We start from the raw sequence: 10,910 nt of genomic DNA on the forward strand, positions 1-10,910 counted from the left end.
TTCTATAAGAAACACATGATAGGAAGGTATGGCTTTGCATCACAGTGTATAGTGAAATATAAGCAAACTCAGTCTATAGTTGGCAGAGGAAGTAATTTAAATCTTAAGCTGTATTCATTCAAATAAAATGCAAAGAATGAAAAATTAATTGTATCACTCTCCTGTACGTTTATCATCTGGCTAGTTAAGGTTTATCGTGTTTCAGTTTCATCTGGTATCACATTTTAGAGGTAATATGAGAGATAGAAATATGTCCAGATGGGACAGTGTCATCCAGACCATTAAATATGAAGACCCAAGAGCCAACAGTTCCATCACATACCATGGATGATTAATAAAGTTGTGTATATGTGTATCACCACATACTTTTTTCTGGAATTTTATTATTTTGAAATTTAAATATATATTGTTTATTTGGTTTTAACTAAGGCTATTTCAGATTTTATATGTCTATAAACATGCACTCAAAATTATTTCTTGCTTCTTTCTGGGAAGAAATGTATTTCTTACTATATGTCAAATATCTTCAAAGAATGTGTAAATCAATGCTTTATATTATCATTTTTCTTTTGATAACATCTTATAATTGCAACAGAAAATATTTATTATCTCATCATTAAATTGATCTCAGTAAGCATCACTCTTGATAACATTTGATTAAAACTTAAATAATGTAATTATTCTAAGAATACTTTCTGCAGAATATCTAATGAACATTGATTAATACCTCTCTCTAAAATTGCTCTTTTAAACAAATGTTAGTCTAATAGACTTAAGAGCATATAATTGTTATTTTTACAAGTTCATCAATAAACATTCTTTAACTTTCATATGCACCATACTTATGCTCTGCAATGACAACTGGAATACACTTAAATCAGGCTATTGATGGGCTATTGATCATAGCACAAGCAAGGCCAGGAAACACTGATCTTATGTTAATGATACCCCTAAGTGTAAAGATACATGCTCATTTCCATTAGCCTTCTGAAGTGATAAATTTAGTTCATGTTCATTAATTTTTGCCCACAATAAATCATAACTTTTAGAAGTTTGTATTTCAGTATATTTATAGCAATGCCTCATTCATATCTTTAAATATACTCCAAAATTATTAAACTGGATAACAACAGGACAGAATATGGACAGTAGGTAAAAGATTCACAGTTAAGTCAAAGAACAAATTCTGAGAGAAAAGGAGGTAAGAGGGGGATATAAGTGAACTGCAGATACTGTTAAAAAGAAACAATAAGTATATAAATTTTTGCTACATACATTTTACAAAGATATGTACATAGATGTAGATATAAATACATATATTGATACAAGATATGGATATAGATATAGATAATTATATATATATTTATACATATACATGTGTGTATTTGTTCTAGTACAAAGAGCCTATGAAGACCAAAGCAGCAGATGAGAGCTAATAGAAATTTATGTGTTACTTCAGAAATATTGACTGACTACTCACACTGAGGAAACTCATTTATAAAGTTGCATTAGTGTTATTGTTGTTTTCCATTCCAGCATTTACTTCAAAGCTGATTTTTAAAATATCCAGAAAACGATTTTGTGGTCAAAGGGATTCCAAGAAATTTGCTTCAACACTTAAATTCCTTTGAGAGATTTGTATGTTCAGTCGATCACTCAGTAATTACCTTTAATGCATTCTAAATACAGCTTAAAACCAACCAGGGAGCTAACATCTGGCTTGTTTGGGGAAGTGAATTGTAGTCCGTCTCCTTTCTTAAAACCAGGTCTAGATACCACAGATATCATCACCACATCTCACCACAACCATACAGATAACTTTATTGATGACATCAGAGCACCTGTATTTCTAATCATATAATCCTTGACTTGACAAGTTCCAGTAGACAATATGCAGCTGAAAAATAGAAGCATGTAGGGAATGTGTATTTTCCAAATAATCAAGAGAAAATGAAATTCTCAAATTCCCATGACAAAGAAGAGAACAGAATAGTACATTAAACATATGTAGTATGTTTGTTTGTTTATATGTATGTATAACAAATTAATTGAGTGGTCCATTATATTTTGTTAGGTGTTTGTATTAAAAAAGATAAGTATATTAACCTAAATAAAGCTCTATGTCTAGGGCAAATATGTAAGTCTATTGTATTCAGATCACAGTACACAAGTCAAATATGAATCACTATAATTAAATGATGTTCAGTCGTGGGAATTTATTTCTTTTAGTTTATCATTGAAAAGCTCTTGGTTGAAAGTTCAACCAAACTTTAACAAATAAGGCATGCTGATTAAGAAAATAAGTGAAAGAAACAAAAAAAATGAGTAGATCTCCTGAAGTATGACCAGGATTAAAATAATGCAGAATGAAAATCCATTAATACCATTCTTGTCTGATTGTTAATGATTTCCAGTTAGACTATCACATATCATCCACTTACATACTTAAAGCACTTACCTGGGGGAAAGATATTTTTAAGCTGGAATGATATTATAAGCTTTTGAATGAATTCAGAAACTATGGCCAGGGATTTAGTTTCTATATAGGATATTATTGTTTGAGGGACTGAAAAGGAAGTATTTCCACTAGGAGTCTTATCTGGAATGGATGCATTAGATGCCTTTTATTTGCTTTTGCATTTTTTTAATGCTCAAGAAAATACAAGTGGTAAATGAATTAAGAGAACAGGTTAAGAGGAATGAAATAGCAAAAAAGAAAAAAAAAGAAAAGCAGTTAGGCATGTTGCAGATAGGATGAAATCAGAAAGAAATGATAGATAAATTTCATAGCTTATAAAGAGAAACACGACATTCATTTAGTGCCTTCCGTGTGATGAACAAGTAGATAGCTAGCTAGATAGATTGATAGGTAGATAGTTGATAGATACACAAATTCCAATTTTTAGATAAAAATGTGGACACTTTGAGGGACTTAATTTTGCCAACATAGATACGTAACTATCAAACTAAAGTACATTTGGCAGCAACATTCAAATGTGTCCTATGGTCCCATATTGCCTCACAAAGCTCTTTTCACACATCCTAATTTCTTAATTGTCAAAATAATCTTGCCAAGTTATCCCTCATATTTTCTTTATTTTATTTAGAAAATAGAAATTATATACATATATATGACTAAAACAGAAATACATTGACTTCAGGGTCAGTAATTGTACTTCTACAAAGCACTGCCTACATTGTAGTGTGCATCCACCACCATCTAGCTTAGAAGAACTTTCTATGTATTTCCATTTATCATTATCCTTTAGCTTTTTAAACAATTAATAGTGTATAGTGAAATTAACTGCTGGATGTTTCTCTTCGCTTCAAGGTTGTGCCTTCCATGATGTCAGGAGACATGCATTATATATCTATGGATGCCCAAAGTCTAGCTAATGACTTGGCAGCTACTCAATAAACATTGGTTAAAAGAAATTACACAATTCAGTATCTGGCAGTCTGGGGTAACAGTAGAGTAAGTCTGATCTCATACAGCTAACCTACTGCAATGTGCATGGCAATCAATAATAATTTTCAAATTAATTAATGCATGAATCATTATTGTTCAATTAGATATTGTGCTGTAATAACCACAGTAGCAAAAAGTTATATGAATAATTAGTTGAACAGTGGTTTTGCTATAGTTCAATTAGAGTGAAATTGAAACACTTAATTGTAATTGGCCTGTATCTATAAGATGCAAAGACAGTGTGATACTGTGAGCCTTGATAAAATTTGAACTGAAGAGGGATTTTAATACAAGGAGATATATCTGCACAGATAATCCTAGTATTTGGAGATAGGAAAAGACAGTGAAATCAATCTTCTAGTATTAAAAAATCGACAGCAACTAAACTGTGTGAATAAGTACATTAGAATATTAATTCCTGATATATTTTGATTAAAACATTCAAGTGTTTATAAGTAAGTACTAATCAAAAAAGGTATTGAAAATCTCCCATAAATTATAGGAAAACAAAGCTGAGTGGGCATTCTGAACACCTCTTTTCAATAACTGTGTATCTCTTAGAAAATTAACTATTGTGGGTATAATAATTTTGGCCTGCAAAGGTGTGTGTGTGTGTTGTGTGTGTGTATGGCTTCGATGTACAAGTATATAACTAAACTAATAAAGCAGTTTTACAATGATACTTGCTGCAGAATGGATATTGACCATATCTTCTCTTCTATTAGATGTTAAAGGTCTGATTTGATTTGGCTATCTAGGCCTGTCATGTTTAATAAGGGACTTCATGCTATAGAAGGAATGGCATAACATTTGCTGGGAATCAGCTTAGTCTCCAAGATAAAGTGTCTTAGTTTCCCAGCTGCTATGACAAACATCACACAGTGGGTTCACTTAAGCAATGGGGATTTATTATCTCATGGTTTAGAATATCTTCCTCCCAGGTTCAATAGTGTTCTGGTTGGCTGACTATCCTTGGGTTCCTTGGCTTTCCCATTCCATGTCAATGTTCTGTCCTTTCTCTTCTGGGTTCGCATTGACTTCCAGCTTCCAGCTCTTCCCTGTGACTTTCTTTCTCTATTTCTAAATTTCTTCTGCTTATAAAGGACTCCAGTAATCCCAATTAAGCTCCAAACTCATTCAGTTTTGTCACACCTTAACCAAAAATGACATCTTTAATATATCCTATTTACAATGGGTTCACAACCACAAGAATGAGGATCAAGACCAAGAACATGTCCAAATTTGGGGTACATAACTCAGGCCACCACAAATAATATATTTTAACAAGTTTAAATTATTGAAGGTTTAACCCTCTTCATGTAATTTCCTGACTTGGACTCAGATGGTGGTAATACTTATATGAAGGAATGTTTTTTAGGAATAAAAGAGGAAGTATGTAAGTGCCAATACATTTATTTAGCAAACAATTAAGTGACTATTTATTATGTGCCAAGCACAGGTTAGGTGCTGAAACATTTCATTTCTTCCTTTTACTCCTTCAACTTATATTAAAAGTTCTAGCCACATTGGATGTTGTCTTCCTATATTGTGGGGTGGGGGTGGGGTGGGGGGAAGAGCAGAACAGCATCAGATATGCAAATGTTGCAACACAATGGCTAACCTGGACAATGAGGGATTATACATTATAAATTGCTAACACAATTTCAAATGAATTAGGCTTATGGGCACATCACTAAAGAAGTTAAGGATGTCAACCATAAATATGCATTATTTCAGTAATTGGTCACAGTGAAATACATGTGTTTATACACTTGAAATATTTACCCAAAATGTGATCCTAAACTAGACAGTGTTGTAATAAGGCCCAGATGACAGATAAAATGGAACTAGGTTCTCTATGTATAACTCCCTGAATATTTATAAAACTTTATAATATATAGGAATATGTAGGTATATCAATTACAGGTGGCTAATCAAGCGATCATGGAACCAGTCCACGTATAAATAAATTGACTTTAATGGAAAAAAAAATTCAGCTTGAAGCATTAATCACATTTTTCTTTACATCTTTGCTATGTGGAATGAAAGCAACCACGAGTTAAAGAATTGCTTTCACTATTGTTATTCAATTATTCCATTAAAGTGTATTGATAACCATTAGGCCATTTTTAACTTGCTGAATACAGCTTATAAATATGCAAATATATAAAAATATATAAATGGGACATGATAGGAAGTATCACGGAGGCAACTTGATTAATAATGTTTGGTTTGTACTCCCAGAAAATAAATACATAAATAAATAAATAAATAAATAAATAAATAAGTTGAGAAACTTAAAATGAATAAAAATAAATCCAATGAAATAGTAAATGAAAATTCTGTGGTCCCGAAGGCTGAGACTATTTTTTTTAATGTAATATGTTTGCTCTCAATTTAATTAACTGGAATTATTGTCACGTCATTTTTATTCAAATTTTTAAAAGGAAAGTTTTGTCTTTCAACAAAAATTCTCATTTTAACATGAAGAAAATATAGAACTTCCTTTGTTTAATTAGTTGCAGGAAAACTGGTTGTTTGACACATATACTATGGATAAAGATAATGATTACTATCATATCTTTATGATATGACTTCCAGCTTCCAGCTCTTCCTTGTGACTTTCTTTCTCTATTTCTAAATTTCTTCTGCTTATAAAGGACTCCAGTAATCCCAATTAAGCTCCAACCTCATTCAGTTTGGTCACACCTTAACCAAAAATGACATCTTTAATATATCCTATTTACAGTGGGTTCACAACCACAAGAATGAGGATCAAGACCAAGAAGCATGTTGTTAAAAGAAGCATGAGTGGACAAAAAGATTGGTGAATATGATTGATTTCAACCTCCATTTCCAAAATGGTATACTTATTATAACTAAGAAAAATATCAGATGTAACCTCACAATCAGAATTCTGTGAGAATAGAAAAACTTGTTCATAATACTACATCATTGAATGATTTTTTTAAAAAAAATTACCTATCATGTTAACTTTGCAAACCCCAAAATATAGAAGTATATTTAGGCAACATTATTTTACTGCTATTACTTTCTCTGAGGAAATATGAAATATTCTTTCATTAGTTACTTGGAGTATTCATTATCTAGAACATTCCAGAAACCACCCAGGAAGAATCACTCTCTTTTTCATTTGTGTTCCTTTTGTACCTAGCACAAATCTCTTTAATAGCATCTATCACAACTTCCCAAATTTATTCTTTATTGTACTTCTTCCGTCTATAGGTTGAACAATTTGAGCTTTAGATTTGTGTTTTAAACATCTTTGACTCTCCAGTACTAGGAACATAGGAACATAATTTTTAGTTGGATGATTATTTGCCAAATAAATGAATGAATGAAAGAGAAGTAAGTTCAGTAAATTTTCACTCCATGTCCAGCACTGTAGGACATTCATGAAAGTAACATAAAAACAACAACAAAATGTCTGCTTTTAAAACTGATTTAGAAAGCTAGATCATATTCAAATTAAATTGACACTTGTCATGACATAATTATGACTGATATTTTTTCAATTAAACCAAGATCATATGCCAGAAAAATCTGTGAGATAATGTGTTACAGGCATTGAAGTTAAATGTTAACTAATGGGGAAAATATGTTTTATATTCTTTCAGATGTTTTCAGATGAAATATGCAGGATATGCAAATGATGGAATATGAAGGTCTGCTTCAAAGAATTTTCATTATAGTTAAAATGAAAATAAATAGCTAAAATTGTTTCATTGATCATATTTTGTGTTTCTTACAGTGTAATGCCACAGAACTGAGATTTTAGCTCACTTTTAAACACTTTAATAAGTGTTTCAGTTGAGATTGGAAACAATGGTAGCATTCGATATATGGCTTTTTAAATATATAATCACACTAAATTCATTTATTTTATTTCCATTTCTCTTGGAAGGAAAATTTTATTAAATGTAGGTATTTCCCCCAATCTGATCCCCGTTGCTGCATTGGAGGTAACAACCATTGTCCGCAATGATGTAGGAGAAAGCAAACTACTTAAATAACATTTAATGGCTACAATAATGGATTTGTAATATTTCACTCCTACTAGCCAAACCCTATATCCATGTCTATCTCCTCTTTTTTCTTCCCTCACTCCTTCTTATTTAGGATTATCTTCTCCTTTGCCGTTTTTGCTTACCTCTTGGCTCCCAAAATATAGTTTAACTTTTCCTTTTTGGCTTGCTTATTTGCAACTGACTGTTTCAGCCACACATTTTATACTTCTTCCTCATTGAGATCAGGATTATCTTTAGACAAAATTTTGGGTCCAAATTACTATCTAATTTGGAATCACTTTCAGTCTTCTTCTTTGGTATTTACTGGAATCTCACACCACCCAGAGAGGAAATTAGTCTGGCAGGAATGCATATAATTTAAAAATAAAATGTTGAAAGCAATATCCAATTATATATGATTCTGCTTTCACTTACAAGTGGCTCAGAATCATTTGTGACATCCTATCTGTATGATACATTCCTTTCAGATAGTACCACTGAGTTTTAAATATATCCATCATCATCAGGAGTTATTTTTTATCTTATATATCAATTATTTCTTTGAAGAAGTATTTATAGTTATAGGATTTGGTGGTCCATCTAAGTTCACTGCTGGAGGTATAGTTTCAATCATGAATAGATGTTGTTTATGTTGGCCAGGAGCAGAACTAGTGTTATCATTAAAAATTGTCTTCCACATTCCTGAGCTGTTGTTGGAAACCTGATGTACCCCAAACCTATGCAGTGTATTAAATGAATAATGTTAATAGCTGAGAAATCCAACATTGGTAGCTGAAAAACTGAGGGTTATAACTCAAGGAATAAGGATTCCTTTGTTAATGTTATCAAGATTCATCACTTGCAGAGAATTTCTCAGGTAGTTATGCCAGAGGTGGCTTGGAAGAATTTGGACTAGATATTATGACTACCTAACTGTGTGGAGATCATGAGGTCACTATCAAATGTCAGGAATCAGACACTAAGTGTGGTAGGCTAACCTTTAAGTCAACTGGAAAAATGAATTGCCAGACTATTCATTTTTCTATTTGCTTCCTCTCAGCTCCACCCTAGGTATTGGCTTTCAAAAGCTAGGAGCTAGCTTCATCAAACGTCAATCCATTGTTACTATGGAAAAGCTATTTAAATAAATACAGAATAATAAATAAATAAATAAATAAATAAATAAATCTATTTAAATAAATACAGAATAATGAATAAAATCAGGACTTTTGATGGAGTAGGACCTAGGTGTGAATCTGTTTCTGTCATTTACTACCTGGATGATTTTGGCAAATGACTTGACTTCTGTAGCTCCTAGTATCTTCATCTAAAAAGAGAGAGAGAAATGCCCAGCAATCAAGAAATCTAGTTGAGTATTAGACTAATGCTAACATTTCAAAAACAACTGTTAGTATACCAAAATATATTTAATTTAACATTTTATTGATTATAACACCTTTAGTTTATGCACAACTAAAAAAAGACAAGTACTGCCAATTCAAGTTGTAAGACATATCCTGATATGTATGTTAGAATCAATAAAGTAAAGTATGTCTTACTTAAACATCACAATTTATTTTGAATACTGAGTACCTTATATATATTTTAGCAGGATTTGATAGAAATGTTGCAATGTTTTTTCAGTGCTTAATTTTATTTTTTAATTGTTTTATTTAACACAAAATAAATTTTTAAGAAAGTTTTATTATCCTTTTTACCAAGATGAGTTGATAAGCAAAATAGAAACTTTTTCCTTAACATATTTCCATATGAAATGTTATTATCAGATGCTTTCTAGGATTTACATATTTTCTTTTAAAAAAACAATAATAGATCTCCCTTAATCGGAACTGCTACTAAGTTGCTAATGAACATTCAGAGGTAGATAGCAACATGCAATTTATTAATTTGAGAGGATTCTTATATTGTGTAGATAAATGGGGGAAAAATTAACATTTGCTTAATACTTAAGGAGTATGCAGAAAGAATCAATTGTGTTTAAAAAAGATCATAACTAAACCTACAGATTATTCAATTTTTAGAACAGACACATCTTCTCACCATTCCTAAATTGATTAAGATAAAATAAATTTAATACTGGAGGGACAAATTTAAATATTTGCATTAATAAATGACCTTGAAAACACTTTGTTTAAATATAATTGAAAATAAAATAATTATTTAAAAGAATTCCAATATATTTATGAAGCTCAGTAGAGGTCTTGCCCATAAAATTCTTCCTATGTTCCCTCTTGTCCTTACAAATCAAACCAAATGCCTAAAATGTATCTCAAAATAACATATTCAAATCATAATCATGATTCTCATTCCAATCTGTTTCAATTCATAGTCTCCTAATCTCAGGTATTATCCTTGAGAGTAAGAGCCTTTTGATCTTTAGTTTTCTCAAAACTTATATCCAATCTTTCAGGAAATCCTTCCAAATAAATCCCAACTCTCTCACCATCATCTGGTCCAAGCCTGTCCCTCTGGTTCAAGCCACATTTTCTTCCACCAGATAGACTGTGTAAGGGTCTACCATCCTGCTTCTATGCTTGCACCCTTATTCTCTATTCCCAACAGCAAGGCCACATGGATCCTGCAAAATGTTTAATCAAATCATGTCACTCCTATTTTGAACCTTCTGCCCCCCCCATGTTACATTTTACTCAAAGTAAAAGTCAAATAAGGCTCTATAAAAGGTGTTCTCTTGCTAATTCTCCAACTTCATCTCCTATTATTCTGCTCTTGCATTTTCTACTCAGAATCCCTTCTATCCCTTTAACACTCCAGACATATCCCACTTGAAGACTTTTGCTCTATTTCCTTTTCCTGGAGCATTCTGATCTTATAATTAGCTTGACTTAAATCTTCCAGTCCTTCAAACCTTTACTAAAATATCACCCTCTCACTGAGACCCCACCTGACCACAATTACTTACAATGGTAACTCTCTCCCCAGCATAACCCCTCTTCCATGATTGATGTTTTACTCACAGCACTTAGCCTCTTTCTAACTTATTATGTTATTTACTTATTTATTTAGTTTGATCTATTTTCCTCTACTCCAGGAAAAAAAAATTTGGTTTTGTTTTTGTTGTTATTGTTGCTGTTTTTCTCTGATATATCCCTTGATGATCTTTGGAACATAGTAGACACTCAATAAATATGGATTGAATGAATGGATGAATCTACAAATAAACCTTGATACATTAGGGCTTAAACACTCCATTCACCATGTCTCCACATACAACTAGACTGAGTTATCAGATGCTCTTAAGATCCCACTTAGCTAGCTTCATCACATGCACGATCCATAAGATCAACAAGAGACTTGGTATATTAGTTAGGGTTCTCTAGGGAAACAGAATCAACAAGAGATATCTATAAATATAAGATTTTATAAAAGTGTCT

The sequence above is a fragment of the Choloepus didactylus genome, chromosome 12, assembly GCF_015220235.1.
Source record: "Choloepus didactylus isolate mChoDid1 chromosome 12, mChoDid1.pri, whole genome shotgun sequence".
NCBI classification, from domain to species: domain Eukaryota; kingdom Metazoa; phylum Chordata; class Mammalia; order Pilosa; family Megalonychidae; genus Choloepus; species Choloepus didactylus.